The 15,684-nt window shown below is 39.3% G+C and overlaps 1 long non-coding RNA gene across 1 annotated transcript; it reads left to right on the forward strand.

The window, feature by feature from the left end:
* Positions 1-3,100: 3,100 nt before the first annotated feature.
* Positions 3,101-9,725, forward strand: LOC122866667. The gene is made up of 2 exons (XR_006375778.1): positions 3,101-3,525; positions 8,386-9,725. It is a non-coding gene; the product is annotated as an uncharacterized LOC122866667 (long non-coding RNA).
* The last annotated feature ends 5,959 nt before the right edge of the window (positions 9,726-15,684 follow it).

The following is a 15,684-nucleotide window of genomic DNA, read 5'->3' on the forward strand; positions in this document are numbered from 1 at the left end:
ATTAGTTTTCTTCATATTTACTGCCAGGGCCCAGTTCTGACAGTACTTTTCTACTATACCCAGCTGTTGCTGTAGTCCTTGTTCAGGAGGAGACAGTAGAACAAGATCATCAGTGTAAAATAGAGACTTCACTTCTCTATCTAGGAGGGAGAGGCCTGGAGCAACTGTACAGCAAGCTCATATCATTATTATTATTATTATTATATACACATTAAATAAAGTTGGGCTTAAGTTGCAGCCCTGATGAGCACTTCTTCTCTGGGTGAAGGATTCAATTTGTTTGTCTACAATTTTTACAGCACATCTATTTTCCAAATACATTGATTTAACCAGATCATACATTTTGCCCCCTATACCACAACGTAAAAGTCTGTAATAGAGCCCTTCATGCCAAATAGAGTCGAAAGCTTTCTTGAAGTCAATAAAACAAGCAAATATCTTACCATTTTATGTTTTGTGTACCTGTTTGTTAAAGAGTGAAGAGTAAATACATGGTTGGTGGTGCGGTGTTTTGGGAGGAAGCCAATTTGATTTTTACTCAAGATGGTGTGTACTTAAAGGAAATTCAAGTATTCTTTTATTTAGAATACTACAGAATAGTTTACCTCTCTCTCTCTCTCTCTCTCTCTCTCATGGGAATTGCTGGGTCTCTGTAAATAATATTATATAAGAGAACGATCCAGACCTACTCTATAGGAAAAGTGCAATGAGATAACTTCTGTTATGAATTGGCGAAATATAAATAAAATTGAACTGAATTGAATAGATTTCCTCTTTGTTTCTTTTTTTTTGCAACATCTAATTAGTCACAACTATTGGTAGCCACTCCACCACCTGCAAGTAGTTGCAAGTAGTCACCAAGCATCCAGTACCACCCTTGATATTTTTTCGGGTATGAACCTAAGAATTTCCTAAAGTCCTGAGTAAAAGTTGCTCCCTCAGCAGCTTCATGAATAGATTCTAAAGGCCTATGTACACAGAGCAACTATTTTTAAGAACATGTGTTTTCATTTTATTGCTGACTGGGTCTGAAGTGCCAACATCGACACCAATGTCACTGTGGTTTTTATGAACTTTATGAAGCAGTCCCAGCTGCTGTGAGATGTAAACAATAAGGTGGGACAAATACCACAAAGACCAACCGTCACAGACCAACATTACATTCTGAACAACAACAATGGATGAGAAGTTGATACTGATGGTCTCTGAGTATCCATGTACCAGATGACATCCCCAGACTACCACAATGTCAACATGAAAAACAATGCTTGGAGGAACGTTTGGTTCGCCATTGGTCTACCAAGTAAGCAGCAGTCAGCTAGAGTCAGCCTGTTAATCAGAAAAAAAGTAGTGTAGCTTGCTAACTTCACCGGCGTCAACAGCTACTTTTGTTTCACTTCAAAGGATACTTTTGTTGCAACTGCTTGTAGCTTAACTTCATGAAACTTTGTTACAGCTGCAAAAGTCAGGTTGTTACTACTTAAAAAGTATGTAAAGTGTCTATATATAAACACACTTGAAAATCTGAAAATCCTCCTTGTTTCAAGTTGTGTATCAAAACAGACTAGTGCTGGCGTGGGTTAATGCTAATCCGTTGGCTATAAAATTTAAACACAGACAAAAATTAAACATAAGTTAAACTAATGCTTTCTTGTTTGTGGCACACAAGTCCATAATCTTTGTACCCTTACAAATTTCAGTAGAAAAATGTTGCAAAAAATGCAAGTACCTGAGGGACACCTACAGGAGAGAGAGAAATGAGGAGAAAGAGAGGAGGCAGTCAGGTGTGGAATTACATGTCCATCCTCAACTTCCCGGAGCCATACATCCAGGACAGGGACACCTCTACCAATTTCAGGCAGGATAGGTAATGTGATCAGGATGTAAATGTAGAGGATCTCCTTGAGTCCCTAGTAACACCAGTGGAGGTAATGTATCATAGGCCTATTTCAGGTGCATCTCATTATAAAAGTGGAATTTTTTTATTTTTTTATTTTTCTGATTTGTCGCTCACAGACAAGAGTTTAGAGCACACTTTCATCAGAGTCCCAGACACAGACCCAAACCCAGGACAATACCACAGATACCAGTCTTCTAACTCCCCTGGTGGGCCACCTGATGTGTCACCACCCTGCACACCTGAAAGACCTGCTTGCCGTACTCTGGCTCCGAAGAGAAGGGCTGAACCAGATGTGTCTGAGTATCAGCACTGTGTCCTTAATGCCATTAATAATCGACCAGAAGAAGAGTTTAGTTTTTTTCAAATTTCAACAGATTTTACATAAAGAAGAATTTAGCACTGACTATCACTAAAACATATACATACTGTACATATATACACACACAACCTGAATGTGTAGCAATAGCTTTATTTATAGCTAATCTTTACTTGATAATCAAAATAATATGATGAAAATGATTCTTCCTTCTCAATAACTTATTTTCCTCTTTTGATTTAGACTACTGTTCTTTGCTATGGCAATGGCCATGCACATTTAAATGCAGCAGCCAGTAGCTCGTTCAAACTTCACTACATTTTTGATTTAATCTGTTTTTTTCAGCTTTAATGCTGAAACATCATTGAATGATGTCTGATTGGATTTGTTTTAAAGAGCTAAACCAAAATTGTTCAAATCAACTGGAACAGGAGATTTTGCACTGGCTGCACATGACAGATGCTATGGCCTGTAACTCCTTCAAACTCTATTGGCTACATTCTTGTTTTTTCACATTATTATTATTTTTTTTTATTGATGAAACATGTATTACCTATGACAGAAATACATCATCGTTGTCATCGGAAAAGGAAGACGGGGTTTGGATTAAAGTACCAGGCAGGACAGTGGGTGCTGTGATAGCCCCAGGAGGAGAAGAAAGAGAGCTGGGATAGGAGCCATGCTGGCCCAGCTTGGACTTAAGGATCCTGGGTGTAATACGTGTACGTATATAAATAACTGTATATATTGTTTTATTTTATTCCATTTATTTTATATGTGTCAGAGAATTTGGGGAGTCATAAAAGGTTTAGGGGTGTAATAGAATTTATGAGGGGTGCAATAGAAATTCATGGTAAATTGGTCTAATAGTGGTTTGTTGAAGAGAAGGCCTCAGGCTTTCCTACAGCCCTGTGATTATGTTGTTATGGGTCAACAGGAGCCAGCTGTCTGAGTTTGTAGATAAGGTGTGCCTTGGGAGTAATCTGTTGAACGCCTTCTGTTCTGATTAGGTTACACACACTGATGGAGTCTCTCTTCTTCAGAAGTGTCTTCTGATTTATGATTTGTATGTACTACCCTCTTTCAGTAGAACTGAATGTAGTTCTGCATTTGGCTGTGCCCTGTGTACAGGCTGCCGCATTGCTTCTCTGTCGACAGATTTGTTTGCAATAAATCCATATATTCAAGTAATGCCAACTGGGGCTCATCGAGTAATCCCTTTAATCAATTGAGGACATCTCTTCAGTGCCAGTTTTTCTTAAACAAATTGGCATCACAACAGTAGGATTCCAAGAAAGACGGACACTGGGTAAGTAAGAGAGATACATTTTTATTTCCTTTTCTTGCCCTGTGTGCCTCTTGACAGAACTGTAAAGAAACTGTATTTTATGCATGGACTATAAAGCATCTACAATCACAATAGGGTCTCTTTAGGCCAAAATAAGGTTAGGGATCAGTGTCAGGGGACAATAAAAAGTCCTGGCTGATCTCTCTGAGAGCGTTGCTCGGAACGAAAGTGTCATACAAACCTCTTAGTGGATGCCAGAAAATTCTATGAGCAGAAAATATAAAAACTGAAGCTGTACTGAAATTGAACACACCAGTTTTGTGGATAGCTTGTAGCTTGGAATTATTTCGCTGACTATTTAGGTACCAGTTTGAGCTCATGGGGGAAATCCTTACACACTTCTAGTGCGGAGCACCGAACCCAATCTAACAGAGAGACGGGGGGGGGGGCTCAAAAGCAAATAATCCCAAAGGCTCCTAAAACACATACAGCAGAGAGTGACAGAGAGACAAAAAGTAAAAAATCCACTTATTCAAGAAGGTGTTCTACTCTCGCTGATATTATTGCTAGAAGAGTATTTTGTCATGCCTTAGTGGTGTGTTCTCTTTCCTTCATATGTGTTTGTTTTACTTATTGTTGCTCATTTTTGTGTAATTTAAGTTTAAGGCGGTTGTATAGATGATAATCAGTTGTATGCACTGGCTGTAAATGTTCATCTATAGAAAATAAGTTTATTGTTATTACTGAGACTCAAGGTTGATTCACCTGGGTATATGTTAAAATGTTGATGGACTGGTGGTTATTTGGTTATGGTTATTTCATAGACTAAATGTGTTCTTTAAATTAATATTATCATATGTATTCTTCATCTTCACTTTTAAAAATTGTAATGCAGTAACGAGTACATTTGTTTGACCTACTTCTTCCTTTCTTCTTCTGAGTGTAATTTTATACTGATAATATTTAATCTATGAGTAAAATATTCCAGTATTCTATACATGATGGACACAGGTAAAAGTCAAAAGCATGATGAAGCATTGTGTTCAGAAATTGAGAAATAAAACTAAGTACCTAAACAAAACTGGCCTGTTGATTAAACCTTCCAAAATAAAGCTGATAAAGATAAACTATCCCGGCCAGAAGAACATCAAGCCTTTGAGATGTAACATTCTGAGGTGGTTCACAGCCTCATCCAAACTTATCCTTATAAGAGTAAAACTTTTAAAGCTGCAGCAGTATTTAGTGAACGTGTGTTTGATGTTTTAATGTTCATGCTGTAAATATGGGTAATAATCACTCCACAGCAGAGGCTAAAAATGAATCTGTAGTTAATTCACCAAAAGAAAAGATTAATAATAAAAATTCACCACCACATGATAAGAGTAAAGACATAAAGCAAATTGATCAATCTGCCACTCACAGGCACTCAGGACTGCAAAATCAGAATGTCCCTGATCTCGTGTCACAATACAACGCATGTTATCAGCGTGGTGGTGTGGATGAGAATAACAAAGGTGCGTAGGTGTTTGATCAGTTAAGGGATGTTGTAGAACAAAGCACTAAATGTGTTTTTGCATGTCATATGCCCATGATGAAGGCTGCATTGCAAACCAGAGCTGCAGAGATGATTAAAATAAGAAGTCATGCTACTGATAATAAGCAGACAGCTGATTTTAGTGTTGTCACTGAGTGTTTCCAAAGACCAGAAAAATCTAAACACACTTTATCAGAAGATTCCACGAAGTGTGGGAGTCAAATGCAGGGGTAATGGACCAATGTGAACCACTACCAGTACAAACTCTAATGAATGGCTTATTGCCCAGTATAGCCACTTTCCTTGAAATCAATGATTTGGCTTTGCAGATAAAGACATGTTCAGAGGCCAAACATAGAATTGAAGTCTTAGAGACCAGTGGTGTGTTTCGGACGAGAGTTATAACCCCTCAGAAAAGTGCTCAACAGAAAACACAAGCACACACACACAGGGACAGGAGAAAGTGTCATAGATGCGGAAGAACTAGACACTAGAAAAGAGATTGTAGGTGTTGATTTTTACACATAGAGGTATAAAGCAAATCCTCTAAAATGTTGCAGATAACTGCACCACAGTAACCAGCTTCTCTCACATCAGGCCGTATAGAAATCATAACAATACATAGTGATGTCAAGCAGAAATCAGTATTACTTCTGTGCTGCTAGCAACAGTAATATTATCTAATTCACCTGAGCTACAATGTTGGTTGGCAGTATAGCTATTCTTTCTACAGTTGGTAAATATGTAAAATTCGCATACTTCTTGTTGGCGTTCCATTGATAGAAAGTGTATCAAAGACTTTACTAAGCAGAAAGCAAAACTTATTGTATTGAGCTATAATTTTGTTTTTGACTTCTTAAATGAGCCTTTTGTGGAGATGTTTTGTGTAATTTGATTGACTGTGAGTTACTCTATTTCTGATGGTATATTTGGAGCTTCCTGATAAATATTGTTTTAGACCGCTTGATTGTCGTTGCAAATTTAAGATGTACTCTCTGACCAGTATGATCTTAATTGTAGTTGTTTTTGTCACTTGTCATTGATCAGTGATGTTTACTTTGGCTAAAACAGACTCCATCTGATACTGCTCTGTTGCTGTAGCATTATAGTTTTTCAGTGAGTCCCACACATTTTGCCCTTGTGATTTGGACACATGGAGCAGGCTGTCTGATAACACACAGGCTCTTTTTGGATGTTTACATTACACCTCAGACACAGAGTGACTGCTAGTTTGTCACACAGTGAGCCTTTTAATCACTTCTTTTGAAAACTTTCACCAGTTCCCAAACGGAACTTGAGGCCTCCCCTATAAATAAATAAATAAATAAAACAAAAACAGGCTTTGAATCTGTTATAGATCCTCTTCTAGAACAAGGTGTTAAGACACCTGCCTCTTGCCAGTAATACATTTAAATCTCTAAAGCTAACAAACCTGGAGAATGGTGCTTTGTTCAAGGTCTGGAAGCTGTGAATGTGATGGCTCTAGCTGCAATTTCAATTTGACTAATGTTAATTCTAATTTGACCTCATAGATTCATGAGTCTAAATATAGAGTGGTGTGGTTGTGTTCAGCATTTGCTATCTGATAGTTGGTATTGTTCCTACAAAATAAGCCTCAGAGGTAAAAGCCTACCCTTTGACCTTATTGACCTGATGGAGGCATGTTGCTTCTGAAAAGGCATGTGAACAGACTCTATTCTCCTCCTGAAATATTTTGACTGAAAGAGGTCACAGAGCATCGCTCGTCAAGCTGTCAGTCTTGGGTCACCTACCTGGGGAAGTTTTGGAAAAATGGTCGTCTCCTCCTCTCACCAGACAGAGTTAGTGCCTCCTCCACACACCAAAGCAGAGATGTGCTCCGTTTGCAGGCTTTGGATTCAAAGATTCACTGAAATGGACTTTGTCATTTATGCATACTCTGAACCACTTCAATGAACTGAACTCATGGCATCTGCAGTCAGAGACTTGAAGGCTGCTTTCACATCAGCACCAGACTATGATCTGCCGTTTTCGGAGGCAAATGGCTTTGTCAGGGACATCTTGGTTTGGAAACAAGGCTCTCATTACCACCTGATGGCTCTCTATTCTTCTAAACTGCCTCCTGTAATGCAGGGGATGCCAGTCTGTTGGAGAGCTATCAGCTGTGGCTATTATAATAGACTCCAGTTGGGAAGTCTTTGCTATATCGAATCTGTATAGCACATTCTGAACACTTAAGTCGGTCAACATATGTCAGCTGCTCCAGATCAGATTACAATGTGACTATTCTGTCAACTCTATTATTTTATTCCTAGAGCCCTGCTTCACAGCCCACTACATAGCACCCATTGATTGACTTTGATATATTAATTGCACATGATTATGACACACTAGTGATACAGACAGAGGTGGAAGAATTATTCAAAACGTGACTTAAGTAAAAGTACTAAACATACTTAAAGTACCATAAGTACACACTATTCATAAGGCCCATTTCAGAATAAATATTAGTAGTTATTAGTATATACAGTAGATTAAAATTATTGTTGTCTTAATCTGTTCTTCACTTTAATGTTACAGCTGGTAAAGGTGGAACTCATGTTAACTACTTCATGTACTGCTGGGCAGTTTCCTGAGAATCAATAAAGTTTTATCTTTAACTTTAATAGTACATTATTTCTTTGCTGACTGTATCTTGTATCAATAATCTGAATCTGCAAGTAACTAAAGTTGTTTAATAAATGTAGTGGAGGCACATGCTTTGCCTTCTAAAACATCAGCTTTACGAGCTAAATTGTAGGCCTGTATTTTAGCTGAGAGCCAAACTGCCACCATTTTTCTCTGATTCAAACTATGCATTTTCCACCTTCTGCACTAGTGAATCTGCATGCAGCTGGGGAGGGTTCAAAAACACCCAAAGATCCACGATCCAAGTCTACCTCCCCCAGAGGGTGAGAAGAGACTGCTTATGGGATTGTGAGGGAAGACTTTGTGATAAGGTATTCCGATCAAAAGAGGATACAATATTGGAGATCACAGGAACAATTTAACAAACAATGTCAATAAATGACCGTGTCTAAGGGACTAGAGAGTTTCAAAGTGACTGCAGAATACCTAAATGGGAAGAAGTCATAATACACCTTTAACTGACAAGTCTGATCTAATGAAATGCTTTGATTTCAGTGCTGTATTCTACTGGAAACTACACCTAACAGAATGACAAGGTTAAGTCCACAGGAAATGTTACATCTATGTCCACAGGTGCAAGCCTGCTGCTGACATCTCACAGAGCTACTCTGATGGACAGAGAAATTCATGAAAGCTGTGTGCTAACCCTAACCAACATTTTCTTAAACTTTCACTTACAGATTTTGCAGATATGCCAGAGCCTTGGAAAAGGGGCTATCTATCCTTTTGAGCAAAGAGATGTTGTGTTTGAGAGAGGTCCATGCCAAGTGCTGCTAAACCACGAGAACCGTCCCAAGGGGTAAGGGAATGCCAGAAGGAATCTATGCCACGTGGTGCAGGTGAGATTCAATCGAGAGAAGCAAGTGTACGGACGGTGTCAACAAGTGGTTGTGGCCAGAGGGAAATGTTAACTACCTATAGGATGACCACGTGAAAGGCTCACCTGAGTGCGAGGACTCAGGTGGACAGGATGCAGACTATGATGACGTAAGAGACTCACTAACGAGTGAGAGTTTAGGTGATCAGGAGAATGACATGTATCCTTTTTGTGCACACAACACTCAGAAGGCTTCAGCTAAAGCATCTCTGGGAAAATGAGACACAGGAGAAAGCAATGCTGGCTGCACGCCAGCATATCATGGCCTCAGGCGGAGAAAGTGTAGCTTTCATGACACTTTAAATCTGGCTTTGCAAATGATGCTGGACTATGCAAACACCAGAAATATGACTGATTGATGGATGTGTCAACAACTTCAACTAACTCTCCAATGTTAACTGCGATTGCTTTCACTGCCTGGGCTGGAAAATGTATGACTGGTATGATTTGGTGGGAGAGTTCAATTAAACTAACGATTATTATTTTCCAGGACATCACTCATCTCCCCCGACTCACAGAGAGAAATAGTTGATTTTGTCATATCCAGGTTAATCAGTATTTTTGACCTCCAGGTGTCAATATCTCTAGTGTACATAAGGTACTGAGTTTCCACACACAATACAGAGCTGTTAATCTATGACAGGACCAGATAATTAAGTAACAAGTGTAGCTCCTATGCTAAAAGTAATTTGAATTAAGCCTGTCCAGGGGCAGAGATCTTAGTCTACAACCTCTACAAAAGTAACTCTGCTCAACTCTACTATCTTTGTAGGAATCTTAAATGACCTTAAAGATTTTTCAATACCCTTTTCAAAGCTAGAATGTTCATAAATTATCGTTAGAATAATTCTGCTTTTGCATTTATTCTGATCTAACCCCTACATGGCTCATGCACAGTCCAATACTAATAAATTTAGGAACTAATAATTGTTTCAAAGTCACCAAAATGAATGTAACTTCTTTAATCTTCCATCTATAAATGTTTGTAAAGGATACACTGTAGCTGATTTAGTCCAGGAAGCGGTGCAAGGCTTAGCTTAATTGCATTAAGTACATGGGTTGTATCCAACAGGTGACCTAATGGGATTATTGGGGCCTCGGGGATCCTCTGTGCATATCATTTTTCTACTATTATTACTCTCAGAAATGATGATATGTGCCAGAGTATCCACTGTAATTAAATAAATTGTTAAAAAGACTACTGACATCATGGCTAAGCCAATCCTAAAACCAGAAACTATTGATGTTCCCCTGATCAGAATAAAACCTTACCTACCTCTCATCACGAAGCGCTTTGAGTAGTCAGAAAGACGCTATATAAGTACAGTCCATTTACCATTTACCGTCACGTAAGGCACATTTCAGATGATGATTCAGATTCTACTGATAAAGGTTATCACTTAGTTGAGTTGTTCACCATTAGACAGTAGTTTGATAATAGAAATCTAAAATAGAGATTTGATCTATGGAAAACCCTTAGCAATTGGTAAATGAATGGGGAGCCGAGGGGGATGCAGTTGCATGACCTAATTAGTAATCACAATAAGTGTGGTACCTATACTTAATTTATTACATTTAATAATTGATTTGATTAATTTGTTCTGATTTATTTTGGTTTAAGAAATTAAAGGGTTTGAAATTATATGTAAATGACCGAAGTTGATTGTAGGTCACAGTTAATAATCAGGATTTGAAATTGTGTTATCAATAATATGTGTTCGGATTGATCTTTAGTGTTAAGAGTTAAAACCATTTAAGAGTTATGTGTACTGACTACAGTAATCAAGAAGAATCAATCACTGCGAATGATAATACTGCGAAGTTCACATGGGTTGGAATGATTTCTTCCTGATGTTGTATACCTCCAGATTCATGAAATGAACACTGAAATTGAAAATATTGATTTTGTTTGTTTTTTATTTCAATGTTTTTTAATTTTGTTTTGATTTCTTCCTCTGGGTGAGTGGGCCACAAGTTCCGATCCACAACGGCTGGATTGTACAGTTGAGTGAATAGATCAAGGTCCTTTAAAGGGGCATAAGAGGACCCTTATTTTCTTTACTTAAATTTTTCATTCTATTTTATACTGATTGTATTTCTTGTATGTTGTGTGAAATGAACTGTAATCAAGTTTAAGTCAGAATGTCACTTTTAACATTTGAACTGAACTACCTTGTGTTTGTAATTCTAGTTAATCAGTTCAGTGCTTTTAGGATTTTTCCTCTTACTGCCACTGCAGCATGAGGTGCAGTCCATGCCACTGCAGCATGAGAGGGACTCCCATACTGATTCCCATGAGCGCTCCCCCCACAGGTCCCGGTGTAGTATGCCGACTTCCATAACCACCATCATTTCTTATCAAAGACCAACTCCAGCACACTTAATATCGCACCCCTCAGCTGCTAACCATAACAATTTAATTCAAATCCCTCGGCAACCTCTGTTACCCTCTGTCCTCAGTTTTAATGCTGCAAGTTTTGGTCTTTTAAACATCAGATCCTTTTTATTACTTTTTACTTTAAGTTAGACTTTTGTTTATCACAGAGACCTGGTTATCCCAGGGAGACTGTAGACCTCTCATTGAAGAAACCCCGCCTGATTTTACACACCACCATCAACCCCTGATGTCAGGCAGGGGACGGGGGGTTGCTGTTAATCCACATTTGGACTCTGTTGCGGGCATTAACTACTGCTAGGAGGACAACGGAGAAGCTGCCTTTGTAATTGTAATACATGGATCCTGTTGATGCTGGGGCCTGTAACATGCTTCCCATCAATTGCTCCCAGGCAGTTGGGGATGTTCCATAGCCTATGGAAGTCTCTTGTGATCCTCTTCCAGTGTTGTTGTTCAGGGAAGGGCATGTACTCCTGGACCATGACAGACCATATTACCTCACACACGTCTTTCACTATTCTTGCCACTGTACAGTGACAATTGATTATTGACCCACAAATGCCGTGGGTCAATAATCAATTGATTATCAATTCAATAAAAAATCTATCCTTTTTTGACATGCTTTAAAGGTCCAGTGTGTAACATTTAGGAAGAGCTATTGGCAGAAATGGAATATAATATTTATAAGTATGTTTTCATTAGTATATAATCACCTGAAAATATGAATCGTTGTGTTTTCATTACCTTAGCATAAGCTGTTTATATCTACATAGGAAGCGGGTCCCCTTCCATGGAGGTCACCCTGTTGCACCATAATTTTTCTACAGTAGCCCAGAACAGACAAACCAAACACTAACTTTAGGATAGGGCTGTTCGCATTTTACGTGTTTACAAGTTTTGCGGCCACTGTAGTTTCTTCTACACGTTTGGAAGGGGAGCATGATGCGAGTGGTATTCAAAGGATTGCAAACTGCAATTTCACCGCTAGATGCCACTAAATCCTACATACTGGACCTTCAATTATATTAAATTATTAATGTGTTTAGAAGTGTAAAACATTTTGTATCACTGAATCACAAATAGAAAAAAAATTAAGTCAGAAAAAATAAGCATATACATTAATTATGTAACTGAAGTTGTGCCACATAGGCAGTGGCGTCAAAATATACTTAAAGTACCAAAAGTAAAAGTAGGCTATTCATTATGCAGAATGGCTCATTTCATAAAAATATATAGCCTATTATATCACTTGATCATAATTTGTGATGCATTCATGATTAAGCATCATTTTAATATTCTAGCTGGTAAACGTGGGGTTAATTACTCCTTGAAGCTCCGTCCAGCTTCTTGAACCAAACAATGGTACTCAGCGAGATGTTTTCACGCTAACAAAATCTCACGAACCCACATAGCACAGCTGTGCCATGGGCTCTCTGGTCTCTCTCATCGTGGCCAACCTGTACATGGAACAGTTTGAGAAGAAGGCATTGTCGTCGTTCCCGGGCACACCACCAAGTCATTGGTACCATCACGTGGATGACACCTTTGTGAAGATCAAGAAACAAGATTTAGAAGCGTTCTCAGAGCATATCAATACTGTGGACCCCAACATCAAGTTCACACGAGAGGATGCCAAAGAGAACCGCCTGGCCTTTCTTGATTGTTCTACACTCAGAGGAGAGGACGGAAAGCTCCAGATAGAAGTGTACAGGAAACCAACACATACGGATCAATACTTGCTCTTTGACTCACACCATCCATTACAGCACAAGCTGGGTGTGATCCGGACATTACAACATAGAGCCCAAGAATTGCTCACCGGCTCAGAGGGTAAGAAGAAGGAGGAAAGGCATGTCCAGAATGCTCTCTCAGCCTGTGGTTATCCTACTTGGGCCCTCAACAAAGTTAAAAGAGCCAAAAAACAGGACAAAAGGGAAACAGAACCAAGAAGGAACGGTGTCTCCATCCCTTACAGAGGTATGAATAAATATCAATATCAATAAATAAGGGCATTTAAGTATATTGCCCAGGAGTATTAACACAGGATATTGCACAATTATGTCAAGTATTGCATAGATGTAATGATCAATGTCCAGTTTAATGACTTAGGGTCATACAGACTGACACTTAGAGGGAGGAGTTAAATAGTTTGATGGCCACAGGCAGGAATGACTTCCTGTGGCGCTCTGTGGTGCTTTTTGGGGGGATGAGTCTTCCACTGAAGGTACTCCTTTGTTTGACCAGCACGTCATGGAGACACTGTCCAAGATGGCATGTAGTTTGGCCAGCATCCTCCTCTCTGACACCACCGCCAGAGAGTCCAGCTCCACCCACACAATGTCACTGGCCTTACGGATCAGTTTGTTGAGTCTGTTAGCGTCTGCTACCCTCAACCTGCTGCCCCAGCATGCAACAGCATACAGGATAGCACTGGCCACCACAGACTCATAAAACATCTTCAGCATTGTCGGGCAGATGTTGAAGGACCTCAGCCTCCTCAGAAAATAGAGGCGGCTCTGGCCCTTCCTGTAAAGAGCTTGAGTGTTCTTAGCCCAGTCCAGTTATTGTCCGTGTATACTCCCAGGTACTTGTAATCCTCTACAATGTCCACACTGACTCCCTGGATGGAAACCGGGGTCACTGTTGCCTTGGCCCTTTGTAGATCCACAACCAGCTCCTTAGACTTTGTTGCATTGAGCTGCAGATGGTTCTGCTCACACCATGAAACAAAGTTACCCACCACAGCCCTGTACTCAGACTCATCACCACCGCTGATACATCCCACCATAGCATGTGGTCATCAGAAAACTTCTGAAGATGGCAGGACTCTGTGTGGTAGCTGAAGTCCGTGGTGTAGATGGTGAAGAGGAAGGGTGAGAGGACAGTCCCCTGAGGGGCCCCAGTGTTGCTGACCACGCTGTCTGACACACAGTGCTGCAAGCGCACATGCTGTGGTCTGCCAGTCAGGTAGTCCACAATCCAGGACACGAGGGGGGCATCCAGCTTAGATAGGTTTGTGGGTTAGCAAACTGTCCCTACAGTTGCTGCTGCGAAACTAACAGCCAGAGAGGACGAGATGGTTTCCAAGAGCCAGCAAACCAGCTCCAGACAGCAATACTCACAACTCTCCTGCTACTATAGCTAACATCACAACAACAGCATATCTTGGCAAACTAGAAAGTAAGCTGAATGTCCGTGGGCAAGTACCTGTAATTTAACGTTACCTGACACACAAATCATGGCTGGAATAATGTTGTGTCTGAGCCACTTTGTTTGTTTAGCATTTACAGAGCCAGGGCTGTGTACAAACACTGCCATTTTTTAAGCACAACCACTGAACGGACAGCTAGCTGGCCGTGAGGAGATATTCGCTGAATTTGACTAGAAAATGTGTATTGGATTAGAATCGCATATCCCACCTTTAATCACCCTAAAAATTGTGAACTATTTAAAAGGGCCTTAAAGTCCAACTGAAATCATATTTACTCATCTGTTTTTGTAGTCAAAAATAATGTCAATTGTTTTTATACATATAATTAACAAAAGAACTAATCTAAATGTTGATTCATTATTGCAGAAAGTAGCAGAAAAAAAAAAATAGCTGAATCAATGACATCTTTTAAATCACTTCTCAAAATGTATCTTTTCCAAAGTTTTTTATTAATTCTAGCACACTTATTGCCAACATATCATATCTGTTTTATTAGTAGTAATTATCTTTATTGTTGGAGCTTTTATTTTATTTTAATTTGTTTTATTTTATTTCATTGCATTGCTGTATTTTTATATGCTTGATTGTATAGTCCTGAAAAGTTTTAACCCTGATTCAACCATTTAAAGCATTTTATAACTTTATTATAATAACTTTATTATTATTGTTGTATTTATATGAGAACACTTAATTTGCTGTTTCTTAAAGCTTACCCAGTTGAAGTAAGAAGCAAATGACACAATATCAGCTTTTTTTTAATATCAGAGATTTGAACCCTCTGATTAAGACTGGTTCTAGTTTGGATGAAACCTGGTATGCCTGTTCCTTCTCCTCACCACCATTGTGTTACTGCTGCACTTTAAACACACTTAAAACTTGTGCGTGCGTGTGTGTGTGAGAGAGAGAGACAGAGGTAGAAAAGTGGGGGATTAAAGAGAAATGGAGAAACAGGCCGGTTGTCATAGCAACTCTGTTTTTCAAGGAGAGTCAACCATTCATTTCCTCAGTGAAGACTGCAAGGGAACACTTAACTCTGTTCTTTGCCTAAGGATAGTACTTTAAAAGCCCCCCCCCCCCTCATCGTTTCTCTCTCTCCTTCCTCGCCCTCACTGAAGTGTCAATCTGAAGTTAAACATTCCGGCTTTCAGCTGCCACTCCAGTTCGCCCGCTCTTTTCTTCTCTTTTTGTTTCTCTCTCTCCTGCTCAGTCACTACCTCTCTCGCTCGATTACGTCTCTTTCTTTTATTGTCTCTCTCCTCCTTCCATCACTTTCAATTCAAATCTTTGACATAACAGAACTGAAACCTGTGCTACCAAAGCAGTACTGAGTATCAACTCAGGGTTTATTTCCAAATATTCATCAGTTATCATATTTTAGATGTTAATTACTATCAAAACTACTATGTCCTGCTTTGTGAACGTACTGTAGGTTGCATCATAGTTACGGTATTTGCTTCACCTCTTACAACGTCATTATGTTAAGTGCGGTGAAAAAC

The sequence above is a fragment of the Siniperca chuatsi genome, linkage group LG19 (assembly GCF_020085105.1).
Source record: "Siniperca chuatsi isolate FFG_IHB_CAS linkage group LG19, ASM2008510v1, whole genome shotgun sequence".
In the NCBI taxonomy this organism is placed as follows: domain Eukaryota; kingdom Metazoa; phylum Chordata; class Actinopteri; order Centrarchiformes; family Sinipercidae; genus Siniperca; species Siniperca chuatsi.